Raw genomic sequence first — 20,912 nt, forward strand, 5'->3', positions numbered from 1 at the left:
TCCCTCTGCCCCACCCCGCCCCTGCCAATCTTCTTTCTATTTTCCATCTAGGAGTTTGTAAACTCCTGGTACCTGATACAACTGGAATCATACCATATTTGTCCTTTTGTGTCTGGCTTATTTTACTTAGACTAATGTCTTCAAGGTTCATTCATATTGTAAAATGTGTCAGAATTTCCTTCCTTTTTAAGGCTGACTGCTATTCCATTGGATGTGTAGATCACATTTTTTTTATCCATTCATCCATCACTGGACATTTGGGTTGTTTCCACCTTTGGGCTATTGTGAACAATGCTGCTATGACCGTGGGTGTGCAAATCTATTTGAGCCCCAGCTTTCAATTCTTTTGGGTATATCCCTAAAGTGGAATTATTGGATCATACGGTAATTCTATGTTTAATTTTTTTTCAATGTTTATTTTATTCTAGACAGAGAGAGACAGAGACAGAGAATGAGCGGGGGAGGGGCAGAGAGAGCGGGACAGAGGATCTGAAGTGGGCTCTGTGCTGACATCGGAGAGCCCCATGTGGGGCTCAAACTCACAAACTGCGAGATCATGACCTGAGCCGAAGTCAGATGCTTAACAGACTGGGCCACCCAGGCGCCCCATGCCTTTTTCTTGATGGTAAGTAGTACAGGGTGTTCCAACTCGTGTTTCATTTTGGAAGTCGCATCCCACTGGCTTCCTAAAAAATTTGTCCAAGTGATGGAAATTTCTGTATGGAAATAGTGAATCAGGTTTTGAAGTGGTGATCAGAAAGGCAAATGAAAGAAGAGAATGGCCATTTGAGGCAGAATAAGGGCAGAGACACCATGATACAAACAAGCAGATTACAAATGATTTACCAAGTTGATGTATGAAAAGAGAACAAGGAAGGTCATAGGTACGAGGCTGGAGAGATAGAAGGAAAGAAGGGGGCAAGGGGGGCAGAACAGGACTTGGTGAGCTTTCATGTATGTATTCTTTGTGACCCAGCAAGTCCCCTCATGTGTCAGGGGTCCCCAAGACTGTCAACAGCTAGAACCCAAGGCTTGACCTTTATTGCCTACCTGCTTGTACTCACTGACCTTTGTCTCACATTTTTTCTTAAGCTCTTCTTTCCAGCTTATGTTTAACTCAGGCAAATGGAAAGCAAAACCGCCCCTCAAACAATAGCGACTGCCTTGCCAAGACCTCCCGCTGGCCCAGACCACGCTGACCAGTTTGAGCATAACCCCTGGCTGGAGGCTGGCGCCTGAGCAGATGGACCATGGAGCTACCTCTAGAATGATTGACAATTACTTTTACCTCATTATAATATTAAAATGTCTGCTCAAGGAGGAGCAGAAGCCTCATTTACAAAACATACAATGTACGGATAGGCATATTTCCTTAAGGCGCATACAAGACCTTATGCCCGCCTCTCCATATGATGACAAGGATCCCCTTTTAAAATATTCATCCTAACCATAATAAAAAGAACCCATCTGCCCTTGCTCAGAGAGTCATGGCTTTGGAAGTTATTCCCTGTGATCTCTTTATTTGCCGCAAATAACATTTTCTTTGTGCAACAACTCCACCTGGTGTAGTTTCTATCTGCAACTCACCAAGGAGTGAACTCACATTAGCTTGGTTACCAGACCACCCCCAGATTTGATGATTCAGCTGGAGGGCTCTCAGGACTCAGGATATAGTTGCCCTCATGGCTAAGACTTATCACAGTGAAAGGACATAGAGCACAATCAGCATAGGGAAAAGGTGCATGAGGTCAAGTCCAAAGGGAGACCAGGCATAAGCTTCCAAGACTCCCTTTCCTGTGGGATCACACAGGATGTGCTTAACTCCTCCAGTGATGGGCCGTGATGACATATGGGACATGATGTCTTACTGGGGGAGTCTGTTAGAGACTGAGCACCCAGGGTTTTTACCAGGGGCTGCTCATGGAGGCACACTTTGCCTGGGCACATACCCAGATTCCAGCCTCCCAGAAAGAAAGCTGGAGTTCAGCACAAACCACACTGTTTGCATCAATAGTCTAGGCACAGTGAACCACTCTTATCAGGTAGGGAATGGTGAGAATCATCTACAAATCCCGATTCCCAGGCACCAGCCAAGGGCCAACCTGGACAGCAGGTGTTTCTACGGATAAGCACTCAAGCCTGCTGTGTTAACCCCGTTTTGCACAACATGTGTCCTGCAGAACTGCTCAGACAGGTCCATGAGGGATATTCACAAGGTGTTCATCACAGTGCTATTTGTGATGATGGGGATTCCCAGGAAATCTGGGCTTTGTCACAGGGACATGGTTCATGGTTCAGTATGGTGGAGGCATGCCCTGGAATATCATGCAGCAATTAGAAGCAAAGGATTATGTGTACATGTACTAACAGGAACAGATCTGAAAAACTTAATCTTTAGTGAAAAAGAAGGTAAGAAACTGGATAAGAAATAAGAAATATATAAGATATATATAAGAAATATATAAGATAAGAAATATATAATCCAATACTATTAATGTTAATTCAAAATATATACAGGTGCCATTTATATAAATTTCAAAAACAGGAAATGTAATCTATGCTGTTAGAAGTCCAGATACAGGGGCACTCAGGTGGCTCAGTCGGTTAAGTGTCCAACTCTTGATTTCGGCTCAGGTCATGATCTCACATTCATGAGGTAGAGCCCCACATCAGGCTCCTCACTGGGTGTGAACCTGCTTAAGATTCTCTCTCTCCCTCTCCTGATTTCATTCTCTTTCTCTAAAAACAAAACAAAACAAAAGTCCAGACACAAATTACCCTTGGAAAGGTAGTGACTGGAAAGGGGCATGAAATGTTTCTGGAGCACCGGTCATGTTTTTTCTCTTGAGCTGGGAGCCAGTCACAAAGGTGTGTCCATTTTGTGAAAATGTACCCAGCTGTGCACTTATGATTTGTGCATTTTTCCATGTGTATGTTACACGGCTATACAATTTACATGAAAACAAAAAATACATTCATGGAAAACGGCAATACCCATCTGTAAGCGCCCATATGAAGGAAAAATAAACATTAAAATGTCCATGGAGGGGGAGCAGGAACAGAGATAAGATGTAAAATACATGCACACGCCCATGAACGCATACACACAACAGGCTTATGGGGATCAATGCTGTTAATATGCCACGAACAGAGGAATATTATTAATTTACCCCTCTGCACCTGGGGTTTAAAGAAAGAAAAAAAGAACGATGCTGAGAAGCTCACCTTGTGATCTCACCTTTCAGAGGAACTCGATTTCTTTGCAGTATTTATGAGCCCATTTCTGTCTACCCAGTTTCCTAAGAGATTAGTGACCTCCACGCCCACACTGTCCCCAACCTGGAAGAGCTCCTGGGGTTACCTAGCAGTGCTGAGATCCCAGAGGGCCCACCAGCCTAGCTCCGGAACCCCAAAGGCTGCTCACGTCAACACCACTCTCGCTGAGTGATTTAGTAAAGAGGAAAGATACACTCTAATCAAATCCCCGGAAAGACTTAAGAGAGCTTTGCAAGTTTTCACAAGAGCTGCATCCGAATCCCCTGGAGGGCTCATTAAAGCACCGAGTGCTGGGCCCCGCCCCCAGAGTTTCTGATTCAATAGTCCAGGGGAAGGCCAGAGAATTTGTATCTCTAACAAGTTCCCGAGTGCTGCTGTTGCTGGTAGTGCTGGAACCTCACTTTAAGAACCACTGATAATCCAACAGAGGAGGAGGAAAAGTACAGCTACCAATCATTTCTGATTAGCAAGCCTTGCTCCCTCAGGGCTACCCCAGGCTGCAAAACAAACCTCAACCCCGACTGCCATCTAACCAGATGGCATGACCCAAGAAGAGCTAATTCCACAGACACCACAGGAAACTCAGGAAGAGAAGATCTGTGGGCTTGGAGACATCAACAGGCCACTTCTGCAACCAGCCCCATCCTCCATCCTGCACAAGGGGTTGTTGTCTCTGGTTTCAGATGAGAAGTTTGGGCCCTGGCCAAGTTCACTAGAGTGGTGGTCTCAGGGAAATGTGGGTGCACGTCCGAGAAGGTAACTACATGATGAGCCCACTCAAGGAAAGAACGTGTTACAGAAGGAAGTGGTTAGTAGGGTGTCTAGACCAGGACTTCCTAACCCCTTTGCACACTGAAAATGATAACATTTGCATTATTCATTTCAGAGTGCCTGTAAAAGGCTTGGCAAAAAAGAAAAATGATTACATTTCTTTTATAGTATATAATTATAGTAATAAAAAAGGGTTTGGGGGTGTGCCTACGTGGCTCAGTTGGTTAAGCGTCCAACTTCAGCTCAGGTGGTGATCTCCTGATGAGTGAGTTCGAGCCCCACGTCGGGCTCTGTGCTGATAGCTCAGAGACTGGAGCCTGCTTCAGATTTTGTGTCTCCCTCTCTCTCTGCCCCTTCCCTGCTTGCACTGTCTCTCTGTCTCTCTCTGTCTCTCTCAAAAATAAACATTATAATTTTTTTAAAGGATTTGGTGATGATATAAAATATAGAATTTGAATAAATTACAATAAAGTGTACAACCATCAGTTCTTGGGACAGACCTGCTGCTCATTCCCAGCACCTAGGGAACCATGGCACTTTGACTGGGAAGCTTTGCTCCAGAGCCCACTGGTCCACAGAGCAGGAACCTGGTAGTGTTCCACCTGCCAGAGGCAAAAGACAGTCTGACTGAGAGGTCCCTGCATGGTGGTGTATTGGTTAGCTATAGCTGTGTAACAAAACTCGGCAGCTTAAAACAACAAAGGACACTTATCACCTCAGTGTCTGTGGGTCTCCCATGAGATTGCAGTCAAGTCTGGGTTGCAGTCTTTGAGGACTTGACTGGGCTGGGGCGTCTACCCCCAAGATGGCTGACTCATATGACTGGCAAGTAAGCACTGGCAGAGAATGAATAGCCCGAGGCCAACATCCAGGGTCATCTTTGAGGCTCCTGCCATAGGTGGCCTCTGGGGTGAACTGCTAGGGCTCCGTACTCACACCCTGGCCTGCAAGAACAATTCCTCTGGGCAATTCTCCTTCCTAAACTCTGATTTTGTGCTTGCCTTATCAGTTAAGATTAGGGGTGGCTGTTAAACAAAACACAAGTGGTTTAAACAAGATAGAAGTTTATTTCTCTTTCATTTAAAAGAAGACCAGAGATAAGTGAACCAAGGCTGACAGGGTGGCTCCACAGGCATCCGGGATGGGATTCTCTCTGTCTTTCTACTCCTTCAACCTTGGGGCATGGCTTCCATCCCTCAGATGACAAAGCAGCTGGAAGTCCATCATCATACCCACATTCTAGGCAAGAAGTAGGGGAAGGGCAAAGGACCAAAGACCTTTCCTAAGAAACCTCACCCTCCAACTTCCACTCACATCTCAGTGGTCATCCCTGGACACAAGGGAGTCTGGGAATGTCATTTCCTATCTGGCATATTGCTGCCCCCAATAATATCAGGGTATTGTTGGTAAGGGGGAAGAGGAGAAAGGGGATTGGGTAGACATGTCTGTAGTGGAGTTCAGGGGTATAAGAGCATCTGGCTCCGGGGGTCCCAAACAGACCAGGTTTGGCCACTTGCTGCTGACAAAACCCAAAGGCAGAGAAATGAGTGGAGGTGAAACAAGAAAGGAATTTATTTCAGGGAGGCCAACACCAGGCAGATGGCGGACTAGCATCTCAAATACTGTCTCTGAAGTGTCAAAAATACTTCCAGGTTTATACAAGGAAAATGTGGGGGTGGGGGTGCCTGGCTGGCTCAGTCAGAAGATCTTGAAACTCTTGATCTTGGGGGTCATGAGTTTGAGCCCCATGTTGTGCGTAGAGATTAGTAAAAAAATAAATAAATAAAATAAATAAATAGGGGCACCTGGGTGGCTCAGTCAGTTAAGTGTCTGACTTGAAATCGGCTTGGGTCATGATCTCACGGTTGGTGAGATCAGGCCCCATGTTGGACTCTGCACTGGCAGTGCAGAGCCTGCTTGGGATTCTCTCTCCATCTCTCTGCCCTCCTCCCCCTATTCTCAAAACAAATTAAAAAAAAAAAAGGAAACTTCCCCAAAATAATTTGGCTTCCCAATTTCCTTTATCCAGAGTGGGGGGGGGGGCTGTTAATGGGAAACACGGGTATTTCTGGACCATGTAAACTTAGGTAAAGTGTAAAGAAACATGTACTTCTTAAAGTCAATATACTGGAATTCAGCCTACATATCAGCTTGGGAGGCTTTGGCTATTCCAAGACAGTGCTTGGGTTGATGGTAGGGGGTCTAGGAATCATTTTCTGGCTGGCGGTCCCAGAGCTTGGAGTCCAGCCCTACAGGTGCACTACCTAGTCAGCTCTCTTGGGTGTGGCCACTTTCCCCAAGGCACTGCCATGGAGCAGAGCACCCCCACTGCTTGCAGGCTGGACAACCTCTACTCCCCCCACCTCTGTGCTTGGGATTCTCTGCCCCCTCCCACCTGCTCTCCCGGTGCTGCCCCTCCCTCCCTGCTCCTCCCTTGTCACCCAGCACAGGACCTCTTCAATCAGCCCAGGCTTTCCCTAAACACCTGATCCAGGACTTGCCCCAGTCAAAAGCTGCTCAGCTTTTGCCCCCCCTGCCAAGGCCCTGAGGCAAGGGAATACACAGTCCTGGATGGGCCTGCCCTAAGAGGAAAATGCCAGGAGAGCTATAAAGTAATCGCCCAATACATTATCCTGCCTCAAGAGGTAGGTAGGAACCAACCTGGAAATACTACGGAGCTTAAAGTTTATTCTGTAGGCTTTGGAAACTACTGGAATTTTTTTTTAGTTTATTTATTTTGAGAGAGAGTGAGAGAGAGCACGTGCAAGAGCAAGGGGAGGGGCAGAGAGAGAATCCCAAGCAAGCTCCGCACTGTCAGCGCAGAGCCTGACGTGGGGCTCCATCTCACAAACCGTGAGGTCATGACCTGAGCCACGGAAATCAAGAGTCGGATGATTAACTGAGTGAGCCACCCAGGCACCCCCCCGTGCTCTTAATCATTACACTCTGCCATAGCATGTGACAGTCCTAGAGATGTCATTCATGATGTCTGCCAATCCTCAGTACCAAGTGAAACTGTCCCACCCATAGCTCCTGGGAAGTGTTTTTTAGTGGAACACCTGACTCCACCCTACACCCATGGCAGTAGCTGACTGGACCAAGGTGAGCACTGGACCTGAGACAAGTAAATCCACAGGTTGAATGGCATCCTCATATTCTCTTACGAGAAGATGTTTCCTCACACTTAGTGACTGAAACTAGGGCATGCTGGGGGATTCATCAGTTAATCATGGGAACAGAAGCTAAAAGGTCATGATGTGGGTAGGCCATGAGTAAGCAGAGATTATGAGGAAACAGAAAGGATGAATGAAATGAGTAAGCAGAGGATGTGGTCATCAGGGAAAGAAGACAGCAGATTGCCCAGGAGTGAGGGAGATCCCATGAGAAGGCAGCCTGGAGGGGTCTCAGGCTTTTGGTGCCTGGGCTCCTTTCTGCCTCTTTGTGGCCCAACGAGGCCCCAAGGCCTGTCTATCTGCCCCACATGGGACCTGCAGTTCACTTCATTGAGGAGTAACTGTTTCCTATAACCCCAAAAGTCCCAGTTGTTGTCAGCAGAGACAGGGACAATAAGAAGGGGAGGGGCTAAGGAAGAAGATGCCCATAGGGGGCTCAGAAAAGTTCTGGCATATTCCTGGAAATCTAGAAGTCCACCTGCATGCATAGAGCTGGGCACATGCTCAGGAAAGACCTGAGGAGGTCCTAATCTCTCAGCTCCGGCTGACCTTGAGATTCTGTGCAAGTAGAAAGTGAAGGCCAAGGCAGAATTGTCAACTCCCCTGTTGGGTGTTGAAAGTGTGTCCTAACACACCCACAGAAGCCTCTGGCAACAACTGGGAGACTCACTGCTTCAGACACTTACTTACTTCCTCCCGACGCTTGAGATCCCTGTCCATTCATTAGCTGACCACTAAGCCAACAAGCAGAGACTTCAGTGGTTACTCATGACAAAGAATATATGGTGCAGAATTAGTTCAGAAACCAACAATGGGAATAAACAGCAGCCACGATTCACCTCGGAGAGGGGGAAACTCTGATTTCCAGAACTGCCACATTACATTATTTAAAGTGTCCAATTTTTAACACATTCATGAGAATTAAAAGACCCCAAAGTGGTGATGGTTACACTTATCTGTGAATATACTAAAGAGCATTGAATTGTATACTTTAGATGGATGAATTATATGGTATGCAAATAATATCTTAGTAAAGCTGTTTAAGAAAAATAAAATGCTTCACTACCTCATACTTTATGCTACATTTTCTGATTTTTAAAAAAATGTTTATTTATTTATTTTGAGGCGGGGGGAGGGTGAGGGAAGGGACAGAGAGAAAGGGAGAGAGCAGGCCCGTGCTCAGTACACAGAGCCCAATGCGGGGCTCGATCTCACAACAGTGGTGTCAACAGTAGGACGCTTAACTGATGGAGCCACCCAGGTGCCCCTACATTTTCTGATTTTAAAGAATATGCTCACTTGGAAAAATATTAACCAAGAGTAAGCAGTTATTTAAAACTGAAATGTTGACGTTGACAGTCACTAAAATTCACGGAAATTTAGTAAGTGGTCAATGGTCAGCTTCATGAGATTATTTCCAAGGTCAAAACTAAATTCTCTCCTGGAACTTAAGATGTAGAAATATGACTGTGTAGCACGTGGAATTCTCAACAGACTCTTGGCATAAAAAGAAATTTGGTCTGAGGCAATGATGGCAAAATGGTAACATCTGACAAAGCTAGGTGCTGGGTACGTGGGAATTTGTTTTAATATTTTCTCTTACTATTTCATATGCTGAAAATACTTCATAACAATTGAAAAGAAAACAGAATGCTACTACACACCAATTAGAATGGCTAAAATGAAAAAGACTGGTAATACCAAATGCTAACAAGAATGAGGACAACTGGAGCTCTCGCACACTGCTGGTGCAAATGGCAAATGTTACAGCCGTTCTGGAAAAGGGCTTGGCACTTCCTTAGCAATTCAAACATAGAATTACTGCATGAGTCAGCTATTCTGCTCTTATTTACCCAAGAGAAAGGGGTAAATGAGAAATGAGTCCACACAGGTGCTCCTGGGTGGCTCAGTCGGTTAAGCGTCCGACTTGGGCTCAGGTCATGATCTCGCAGTCGTTGAGTTCGAGCCCCGCCTCAGGCTCTGTGCTGACAGCTCAGAGCCTGGAGCCTGCTTCGGATTCTGTGTCTCCCTCTCTCTCGGCCCCTCCCCTGCTCATGCTCTGTCTCTGTCTCAAAAATAAATTTAAAAAAAAATTAAAAAAAAAAGAAATGAGTCTACACAAAGACTTGTATACAAATGTTCATGGTAGCTTTATTCATAATAGCTTGATGAATGGATAAAGAAGATGTGAGATATATATATAAATATATTTATACATATAAGTATATTTAGATATATATAAATATATTTATACACACACACACACAATGGAATAGTACTCGGCAATGAAAAAGAATGAAATCTTGCCATTTGCAACAACATGCATGGAATTGGAGGGTATTACTCTAAGTGAAATAAGTCGATCAGAGAAAGACGGGTATCATATGATTTCACTCATATGTGGAATTTAAGAAACACAACAGATGAACATAGGGGAAGGGGGAAGAAAAAATAAGATAAAAACAGAGCATTGGGTGTCATACGTAAGAGATGAATCACTGGGTTCTACTCCTAACACCAAGACTACACTCTATGTTAACTAACTTGAAAAAACAAATTGGAAATAGCACAAATACTAATCAACAGGGGAGTTAATAAATAAATTGTAGTATATCCACACAATAGAATACTGCTCATCGATAAAAAGGAATGAACTGGGGGCGCCTGGGTGCCTCAGTCATTTAAGAGTCTGAATCTTGATTTTGGCTCCTGAGCCCCCAGTCAGGCTCCACTGGGTGTGGAGACTGCTTAAGATTCTCTCTCTCTTGGGGCGCCTGGGTGGCTCAGCTGGTTGAGCCTGGGACTTCAGCTCAGGTCATGATCTTGAGATTCGTGAGTTCAAGCCCCACATCCAGCATGCTGCTATCAGTGCCGACCCTGCTTCGGATTCTCAGATTCTCTGTCCCCCTCTCTCTGCCCCTCCCCTGCTTGCAGTCTCTGTCTCAAAAATAAAAATAAACATTAAACAAAAGGGAGTGCCTGGGTGACTCAGTTGGTTAAATGTCCAACCTTGGCTCAGGTCATGATTTCATTGTGCATGAGTTTGAGCCCCACACCGGGCTCTGTGCTGACAGCTCAGAGCCTCGAGCCTGCTTCAGATTCTGCGTCTCCCTCTTTTCCTCTCCCCTGCTCTCATTCTGTCTCTCTCTCTTTCTCAAAAATAAATAATAAACATTTAAAAGAAAAAAAGATTCTCTCCTCCTGCCCCTTCTCCCCCACTCTTGTACGCATGCGCACTCTCTTCCAAAATAAATAAATAATTTTTTTAAAAAGGAGTGAACTATTTTTTTAAGTTTATTTATTTTTGAGAGAGAGAGAGAGAGAGAGAGAGAGAGAGAGCATGAGTGGGGGAGGGGCAGAGAGAGGGAGACACAGAATCTGAAGCAGGCTCCAGGCTCTGAGCTGTCAGCACAGAGCCCCACGCGGGACTCTAACTCAAAGACCGGAGATCTTGACCTGAGCCAAAGTCGGATGCTTAACCCACTGAGCCACCCAGGCGCCCCAGGAGTGAACTATTGATACGCCCTACAACATAGATAAATCTCAAAATGCATGCCAAGCGTGTAGAGATTACTTTTAAAAATCTTTAAAAGAAAGAAAGAAAGACGGAAGAAAGAAAGAAAAAAAGGAAATGGTAAAAGGCCTCATAGATAGCTGAGGAGGAGGATGGGTTCAAGGGCACAAGTCCTGGGTCAGGCTTGGGAAGGGCACTGCCACCCAGCCAGCCTCTGAATCAGGAAGGACCAACAGGCCAAGGAAGACACATGAGCTGAGAGCTCACCAGGCATTGGTGGAGAAGGAGACCCCATTCTTTATGTTTCTGCCCAACTGCTGTGGGAGCCTGGGGCGTGGGGAGAAGGACACGGCTTTGAACCTGCTGTTGAGAAAAGCAGGAAGCCAGCCACCTGGTTCCAGTCCAAGGCTTGTCAGACATAAAGCTGGAGCTCATTAATCAGTAATGAAGCCAGTTGGTGTATTTATGGGTTTTACCCTAGCAACCTGGGGGCAAAGTGGAGGAACAAAAAATTTCAAATGCCAGTTCCCTCCTGGCCTCCTGGACCATGCTGGCTTCTCCCACGAGGCAGACAGGACTTGCAGAATCTGTAGATAGGCCTATCTCTGGTGTGTGGGGAGGCCGGTGTGCCGCCCCTGAGGCCTGGCCTGTGGCCTGTAGCCAGGTGCCCTTGTCTCAGGGCCTCTGCTCGCGTGTCTGTCAGCGCCATGCACTTGGCCACCTCAGACCCCTGGCTGGGGGTGTGCGTTTGCTCTGCTGACTGCCAGCCTCCAAGTCCTCTCTGTTCAGGGAGGAGAAGCATCAGAAGTACCTAGCAGTCAGCATCTCTGGAGCCCTACCCTTTTATCTCTCTTTTTTTTTTAAGTTTAATTATTTTGAAAGACACAGAGACAGTGGGAGTGGGGGAAGGACAGAGAGCGAGGGAGACAGAGAATCCCAAGCAGGCTCTGCACTGTCTGTGCCCAATGCGGGGCTCGAACCCACGAAACCAGGAGATCGTGACCCGAGTCCAAACCAAGAGTCCACGCTTAACATAGTGAGCCACCCAGGTGCCCCTGGAGCCCCAACCTTTAGTCTGTTCCCCGCCTCTGAGGCATCTCCGTGGATTTAACGGGCAGTAGACCTACTCTCTCCTCCAAAGAAGGAAAACCCTTCTCTTGGGTGACTTTCAGCCAGAGCACATGCACTTTTCATGGTAATCCATTACATTGAATTCTGCTCTGTTGGAGTTTTTTCATCTTTAATTATCTTGTGATGACAAAATTACATGCTGTTCGGAAGACAAACAATGTGGAAATGTATAATTCTCTGTGCTTCCACCTTCCAGAAGTAACCCCTGCTCACTCTGGTTTGTATTCCTCAGGATATGTGCGTATGTATTCTTATATATGAGAATGTATTAATTTTACTTTTATATTTTTTTACTGTGCTAAAACACACATAACATTAAATTTTTTTATAACATTGTATAACATACACGAATAAAAAAGTTTAATTTTATACAATTTAATATAAAAATTTTAATTTACCATTTAAACTATTTTTAAGCATATAGTTGTGGCATTAAGTACGTTCACATTGTTGTGGAACTATTACCACCAACTATCTCCAGAACTTTTTCATCATCCCAAACTGAAACTCTGTGCCCATTAAACACTAACTCCCAATTCTCCCCACCACCACCCCAGCCCCTGGCACTCAGAGTGTCTCTGTGACTTTGGCTACTCTAGGGACTTCATGTAAGTGGAATTATACAATATTTGTCCTTTTTTTTTAAGTTTCTATTTATTTAAGTACTTTCTTTGCCCAACACGGGGCTTGAACTCACAACCACAAGATCAAGAGTCACATGCTCCTCCATCTGAGCCAGCGAGGTGCCCCACATTTGTCCTTTTATGTCTGGTTTATTTCACTTGGCATAATGTTTTCAAATTTCATCCATATTGTAGCATGTGTCAGAATTTCATTCCTTTTTAAGGCTGAATGATATTCTATTGTATAGACAGACCACATTTTGTTTATCCATATTCATCCATCAGTGGACATTTGGGTTGTTTCCACAAGCATGTATTCATATATATAGGAATACATTCTTGGAGTACCTGGGTGGGTCAGTCAGTTAAACATCTGACTTTGGCTCAGGTCAAGATCTCGAGGTTTGTGACCTGGAGCCCCACATCTGCTGTCAGCACAGAGCCCACTTTGTTTTTTTTGTTTTTTTAATTTTTTTTTCAACGTTTTTTATTTATTTTTGGGACAAAGAGAGACAGAGCATGAACGGGGGAGGGGCAGAGAGAGAGGGAGACACAGAATCGGAAACAGGCTCCAGGCTCCGAGCCATCAGCCCAGAGCCTGATGCGGGACTCGAACTCACGGACCGCGAGATCGTGACCTGGCTGAAGTCGGACGCTTAACCGACTGCGCCACCCAGGCGCCCACAGAGCCCACTTTGGATCCTCTGTCCCCCTCTCACTGCCCCTCCCCCTCCCCCACTGTCAAAAATAAAGCATTTTAAAAAATAAAAATGAAAAAATGAAAAAATACATATATTCTTGGGGCATCTGGCTGGCTCAGTTGGTGGAGTATGCGGCTTTTAATCTCAGGGTAGTGAGTTCGAGCCCCATGTTGGGTGTAGAGATTACTTAAAAAATATATGTTTAAAAAAAGAAAAGAAAAGAATATCTTCTTATATGAAAGAATGTCAGTTAATCCTGTTGATTGTCTCTCAGCCCAATCCACTTTTTTACACAGAAGAGATCAGCAGGCATGTTTTCTCTCCTTCCATGTCCATAATCTCTGATCAGATGCCCGCCTAGGCCAAGCTCCTCTGATATTCTGCATCCTGTAGTGCTTTTTGCTTCTGTGCCTTTGTCCTACTGATCTTACCTTTCTTCTAGGAATTTCTATTGCCTGAAACTCCTTCTATGCTCTTCTGCTTAGCCAATCCCTTCTTGGCCTCCCCAACAGTCCAACTCTCCCTATGTTCAGTGCTCCCTACTGTTTGTATCCACAGCAGCACTTTACAGATCAGCACATAATTTACCTCTTTTTGTATTATTATTACTTCCCAACTAATTGTAGGCACACCTCGAAGATGTGGTTATTGTCTTTATATTCTCCCTGCTCTAAATTCGATAGTGGGCACACTGATTTATGGAAGGCTGACTCCACAGAATCCTGAGATCCTTAGACTCAAAGAGGCATCTATAAGCATGCAGTGACAAAACAAAGACATATTTTATGCAGATTTGTGTTTCTCATGGGGAAAAAAGCTAAACTAAATGTCCTTTGTAAGCTGTAAGAACTGTGGTTTTCTCTCCACATCTGGTTAACACTCCCCATCTCATCAATATATGGACAATATACATTTACTGTACACTTGGGGTTGGCATTTGGAATCATGACTATGAAGTCATTTTGCAGGCCTTGCGGCACAGGACTTGGATAGGAACCAGCAGGGTGGAGAGGAAAGCGTGCTGGAAGAGATTTGAAAATCATATGCGATCATTATGAACAACTTTGTGCCAATAAATTTGGAAAATTAAACGAAAGAGACAACCTTGTAGATGTAAAGTAACAAAATCAATTCGATAAGATATGGAATGTCAGAATAAATCAATAACCTTTTAAAAAGATGAAGCAGAAGGTAAAAAATCTCTCCCAGTGCCCACACTCTACCCTCTACAAAAGAAAGAAAAGGAGGAAGGAAGGAAGGAAGGAAGGAAGGAAGGAAGGAAGGAAAGGAACCAACTTCAGACACTTTCATGGATGTGTTTTACCCATCTTCAGAAAATGGGAAATCCTACCTTATGTGAACTGTTATGTAAAATACAAAAAAAAAGGGAAACTGTGCAACTCATTTTATGGGGCTATTAGAAGCTTGATATCCAAACCAGATAAGTACAATAAAGAGAAAATTGACTAAACTCATTTATGAGCACAAATTCAAGAATTTTGAATAAAATGTTATCAAGTTGAATCCAGCAGTGTATAAGACACTAAAACATCATGGCCAAGCAGAGTTATTGCAAGCATGCAAGGATGGTTCAACACCAGCAAATCTATTATGGAATTCAGTGTTGATAGAAGAAAAAAGATTTGTGTGGGCATCAGGAGACAGACTTAAGTTCTATCTCTGTTCTGCCATTAACCAGTATAACCTTTTGCCTCTCTCCAACCCACTTCCAAAGGGGCTCTCAGGAGGGGCTCTTCACTGAGAAAGGGAGCACAGCTTTGAGAAGTAGCCTGTTCCTCCCCCTGCTCCATTTTCTTCACCTGGAAAATGAAGAAAGAGTCTATCATTTTATAAGCCTTGTGAAAGGAACATGATAGAGTCGAATAAAATAAGAATGGAAAAATTGCCAAGTAGCTGGGCCCTGGCTGAGTAATTTTATCCAAGGTGCTGGTGGGCTCCTTAGAGGAGATCAGGCCCACATTGCCACCCTGTGGCATGTTGGGAAATACATAAAAGGTATAGGCACCACTATGGCCGACTGATTGCAGACAAGAAGAAACAAATTTGGGCTAAATACAGTAGTGGATGAAGGCACCTGGGTGGCTCAGTCAGTTGAGCTTCCGACTTCGGCTAAGGTCATGACCTTGCAGTTGGTGGGTTCAAGCCCCGTGTCGGGCTTGCTGATGTCAGCACAGAGCCCTTCTCGGATCTTCTGTCCCCGCCCCTGCGTCTCCCCTGCTTGCACTCTGTCTCTCTCTATCTCCAAAAAAATATATCTATACAAAACTTTAAAAATAAATAAACATTATAAATAAATACAGTGGTGGATGACGGAGGTACACACTACCACTTGAAGTAGTTTTCTTTCTTTCTTTTTTAACTGTTTTTTTTAAGTTTGTTTGTTCATTTATGTAGGTAATCTCTACACCCAGGTGCCTCTGAAGTAGGTTTCAAAACAAAACAAAACTGAAGCAGATCAAGCCAGATTTGCATTGTCAAAATACAGTAGTCACAGCTGTATGTGGCTATTTATATTTCAGTGAATTAAAATTTCATAAAATTAAAAACCCAACTCCTCAGTCACACTAGCCACATCTCAAGTGCTCGATAGTCACATGTAGCTAGTGGCTGCCATATTGGACAGTGCAGATATAGAACATTTCTGTCATTACAGGAAGTTCTACTAGACACCACTGGCCTAGCTCTAACTACCAATTTGCAGGGAATACAGAGGATAAAGGAACATGTCAAATCACACCATGAGGATGCACTCAGCAACATTCAGGCTATGGGAAATTCTTATGGGCAAATTATCCAATTGCTTCAACAACAACACATTATATGTAAAAAATGAAACGGAAGGTATATGTATAGACTAACAACTTAAGGAACATATCATCAGTAGGACTTATTTGCATCTTGATTCAAAAACTATTAATTTTGTATAAAACCAGTTGGGGAAATGTGAACACTGAGTAAATAATTGATGGTATGAACTAACTATTGTTGTCGGGGTGTTATGGGTTATGTTCTTTTATAACATAAAAGAACATATGTTCTTTACATTAAACATTAAAGAATATTATTTTCTTTTATAAAAGCCTTTAACTCTTTTTAAAAAACTTTTTTTAATGTTTATTTACTTTTGAGAGAGAGAGAAAGACAGAGTGTGAGCAGGGGCAGGAGGGGCAGAGGGAGAGGGAGAGACACAGAAGTCAAAGCGGGCTCCAAGCTCTGTGCTGTCAGCACAGAGCCCGATGTGGGGCTCGAACTCACGAACTGTGAGATCATGACCTGAGCTAAAGTCAGATACTTAACTGCCTGAGCCACCCAGGTGCCCCTGAAAGTCTTTAACTCTTAGGGGCACTTGGCTGGCTCAGTCATTGGAGCATGCGATTCTTGATCTCAGGGTCATGAGTTCAAGCTCCATGTTGGATGTAGATATTACTCAAAAAAATAAAATCTTAAAAAAAAAGTCTTTAACTCTTAGAAATACATTTTGAAAAATTAGTAGATGAAAGGATATGCTGTCTCTAAGACTTGTTTCAAAACATTCTAGGGATGGGGGAGTGGGTAAAAGGAATAGAGAGTATGAGATTGGCCATAAATTGATAGCTTTTGAATCTGGGTGATAAGTAAGTACTAAGGGTGCCCAGATATCTGGTCAAACATTATTCTGAGTGTGTCTGTGAATGGTTTTAGATGAGATTAACGCTTAAATTCGCTGACTCCCTAATGTGGGTGGGCCTTATCCAGTCAGTTGATGGCCTGAGTTGAACAAAAAGGCTGAGGAAGAGGGAACTCCTCATGCCTGACTGCCTTCGAATAGAGATATTGTTTTTTTCTCGTCTTCAAACTGGAACTAAAACATGGGCTCTCTGGGTCTCCAGCTTGCAGACTGCAGATCTTGGGACTTGTCAGCCTCCATAATTGCATGAGCCAATTCTTTGTAATACATCTCTTTCTATATCTATATCTATATCTATATCTATATCTATATCTATATCTATCTATCTATCTATCTATCTATATACACACACACATCCTATTGGTTCTGTTTCTCTGGAGAACCTTGAAGAATACACTGGATAAATACACCCCATTACTGGAGGGGCACCTGAGTGGGTCAGTCGGTTAAGCATCTGACTCTGGGTTTTGGTTCAGGTCATGGTCTTGCTGTTTGTGGGTTTGAGCCCCGCATCGGGCTCCTTGTCGATGGTGCAGAGCCTGCTTGGGATTCTCTCTCTCTCCTCTCTGCCTCTCTCTGTTTCTCTCAAAATAAATGAACGAACTTAAAAAAAAAATTACTGGATAAATACTCCACTGGGCCCCATGAATTTTCAGCACAGTTGTAGGCAATTTATAGCCTTATAGACACTTAGAGTCACCAGTACAGCCTCTCTTCCATAATTAGAATATCCAGTCCAAGATAATCTTCATACCTCCTCCTCTCCCCACCCTACCCCCCCCCAGACTGCTTCTGGTTGGAATCCTCTAGCAGTAAGTAGGTGTGGCTGGATTCCTGTCTATTTCTCTACCTTACACTTTCCCTCCCCTCCCCCAGCTCTAGCTTCTCAGAGGTAAGGTTGAATGGAGGGAGGAGTTGTGTCTGTCCTGACCTGTTGCTCTCTCTGAGCCAGGTGTCTAGAGCTGATTCACTCTCCCCTGGGAGTTTTCTTGGGCTCTTCAATGATTCTCCCTACTGTCATCCTCACCTGAGGTTGGGGAAATAGAGGCATGGGCATTGCTGCCCTCAGCCCCGGGCATTGGGCAGCACCCTCCAGCTTTTTTATGTGTTCACACACACACACACACACACACACACACACCCCACCCCAGAGGTCCTCTTGGACAGTCTCTAAGACAACCCCAAACAGGCTGTCTCCTTTGGGACCAAGAAAACACTCAGACAACCATTCTCCCAATATGCTCTGGAAGGGTAGGTGGATGCAGTGTGGTAGTGCTCCTTCTCCTGGCTGCCATGACAATGAGCTTGCTGGCATTTGCTATTTATTTATTTATTTATTTATTTATTTATAAAATGTTTCTTTCTTTCTTTATTTAGAGAATGAGTGGGGGAGGGACAAAGAGAGAGGGAGACAGAGGATCTGAAGCAGGCTCTGTGCTGAGAGCAGACAGCCCAATGTGGACTCACACTCATGAACTAGAAGATCATGACTTGAGCCAAAGTCAGACACTTAACTGATTGAGCCCTCCAGGTGCCCCATGCCTTTTATTTACTTATTTAGTTTATTTATTTATTTTGAGAGAGAAAGAGCACAAGTCAGGGAGGGGCAGAGAGAGGGAGAGAGAGAGAGACTCCCAAGCAGGCTCCATGCTGCCAGCACAGAGCCTAACACGGGGCTTGAACCCACGATCCCCGTGAGGTCATGACCTGAGCTGAAACCAAGAGTCAGATGCTTAACCGAGTGAGCCACCCAGGCACCTTCATCATTTGTTCTTTAGAAGTCTTGGATGTGGAGCTGACACCTCTCACTCTGGTCTTGGGCTTCTTCATGGCTGGGTGGGGAGTGGGGGCTGGGGGAACCGACCATGGCATTCTGACATGTGTGCAAACAGGCCAACCCTTGACCAATTCGGACTTGGAGCTCATGCATAAGCTCAGTCTTCTTCCATCCCCCCATTGATGATTCGGAGGCACCTTTTATGTGGTGCCTCAGAAAGTCCCCAAAGATATCAGGGCCCAGTTGTCTACAGCATGGATGAGCTCACATTGGCATTCCCTCCTTCCCTGTTACTCTTTCCTGGCCCCTGCTCCCATCCCCTGGGACCACTCCAGAAAATAAACTATACAAGGAAGCCCCTTCCTTACGCTCTGCTGTTTGTTTTTTTTTTTTAAGTTTATTTATGTTGAGAGAGAGAGAGAATGAGAGAGAACTGGGAGCAGGCTCCACACTGTCAGTGCAGAGCCTGATTCAGGCTCAAACTCACGAACCATGAGATCATGACCTGAGCCGAAACCAAGAGTCGGTGGCTTAACTGATTGAGCCACCCAGGTGCCCCTTAGGCTCTGCTTTTGAGGGTTGGTGAGGAGACAGGCTCATTAGGCTTTGGGTTAAAAGGCATCAACTCCCCACATACATATATCGTTCCCCAATTAACCTGTCATTTTTTGGGGGGTAGATGGGGTCTTAGACACAGCAACTACTACCCACCTCCTCCTCAAATCGCTTCAACTATTTTCCCCTTCACACTCTCAGACCTTTCCTGTCGCTGTCCCCCAGGGTAGCTGAACAGGTCCGACAACCATTTCCTTTGTAAATCTGGTGATACATGTCAATTTGGCACCTCACTCTGAAAATTCATACTTACTGTCGCTTGGTATCTCTGTAGGAGCTTCCATTTTCATATACCGTTACATACTAAGCATTCAACCGAGAGTTCCTTTTCTGGAAAACAATGACATCTAGGTTGTGTGTGTGTGTGTGTGTGTGTGTATAACAGGATTTCCAGTTCTCCTACCATCCTGGTCACATCCCCCACCAGCCCCAGGTCGTGTCCTGAGCTGGATTCCTAACGTCAGTCTGAAACTATGCCTGCTCTCTGCCCACTGCTAGTGACACATATGAGGCCGAAATACTCCACAGCTATAAATGCAGCCTAATATTGTATTCATTTTAGCAGCCACGTCATCTGGCTACTTCGGCAGGAGCTCCCAATCCCCATTTCCTAATGCCTTCTGGACACTTCCACTTGGATGCCTGTGGGCTCCTCAGATTAACAAGTCTGAGATGGCTGCTCATTTTGCCCTCCCACTGGCTGCCTTGTGTATTTGTGGTCTTGGTGGAGGGAGTCATCCAAGCATTGTCCTGGGCAAGCCCCCTCAGAGACTTTCCTAAGGCTTTTGACTCCTCCTTCCCTGCTCACCTGACCCTGCCTATCCCCAGACTCTCTGTGTTCTAAGGCCCAAACATCTCTTGGTCTCTGCTGCTTCCTCTGACCTCCCTCTGATCTCTACTTAGCTTTTCTTTTTCTTTTTTTAAAAATTTATTTATTGGGGCACCTGGGTGGCTAAGTCAGTTAAGCGGCTGACTCTTGATTTTGGCTCAGGTCATAATCTCATGGGTTGTGGGTTCGAGCCCCACATTGGCCTCCGAGCCGACGGTGTGGAACCTGCTTGGGATTCTCTCTCTCTCTCCCTCTCTCTCTGCCTCTCCCCTGCTTGCTCACACACGCACTCTGTCTTTAAATAAATAAATAAACAAGTAAATAAATAAATAAACTTTTAAAAAGTTTATTTATTTATTTTGAGAGAGAGAGAGAGAGAGAAAGCAGGGGAGGGGCAGAGAGAGAGGGAGAAAGAGATTCCCAAGCAGGCTCCCCGCTCAGCAGGAAGCCTGATACAGAGCTTGATCCCACAACCCTGAGATCATGACCTGAACCGAAATCAAGAGTCAGACGTTCAAGTGACTGAGCCACCCAGGCACGCTTACTTAGCTTTTTCGGAGTCAAGTCAGATCTCATCACTTTTCAGGGTTACAAATTCTTGCGGCCTTTTTGTTGACCATATGATCAGCAAGGTTTTGATTCATCAGTAAAAGATACAAGCCTCCACAAACTGGCCTTCACAGCCTTCCTCAGCCTCAGTCCATGCCCACACACGGGGCTCAGGCAGAAGGCCTTCTTCCCAGGTCAATACCTCAGGTACAGTGTGACTGTGGTTTGAAGCTCAGTGTCCCTCTTCATTTCTGCCACCAAGTCC

The sequence above is a fragment of the Neofelis nebulosa genome, chromosome X (genome assembly GCF_028018385.1).
Source record: "Neofelis nebulosa isolate mNeoNeb1 chromosome X, mNeoNeb1.pri, whole genome shotgun sequence".
NCBI classification, from domain to species: Eukaryota; Metazoa; Chordata; class Mammalia; order Carnivora; family Felidae; genus Neofelis; species Neofelis nebulosa.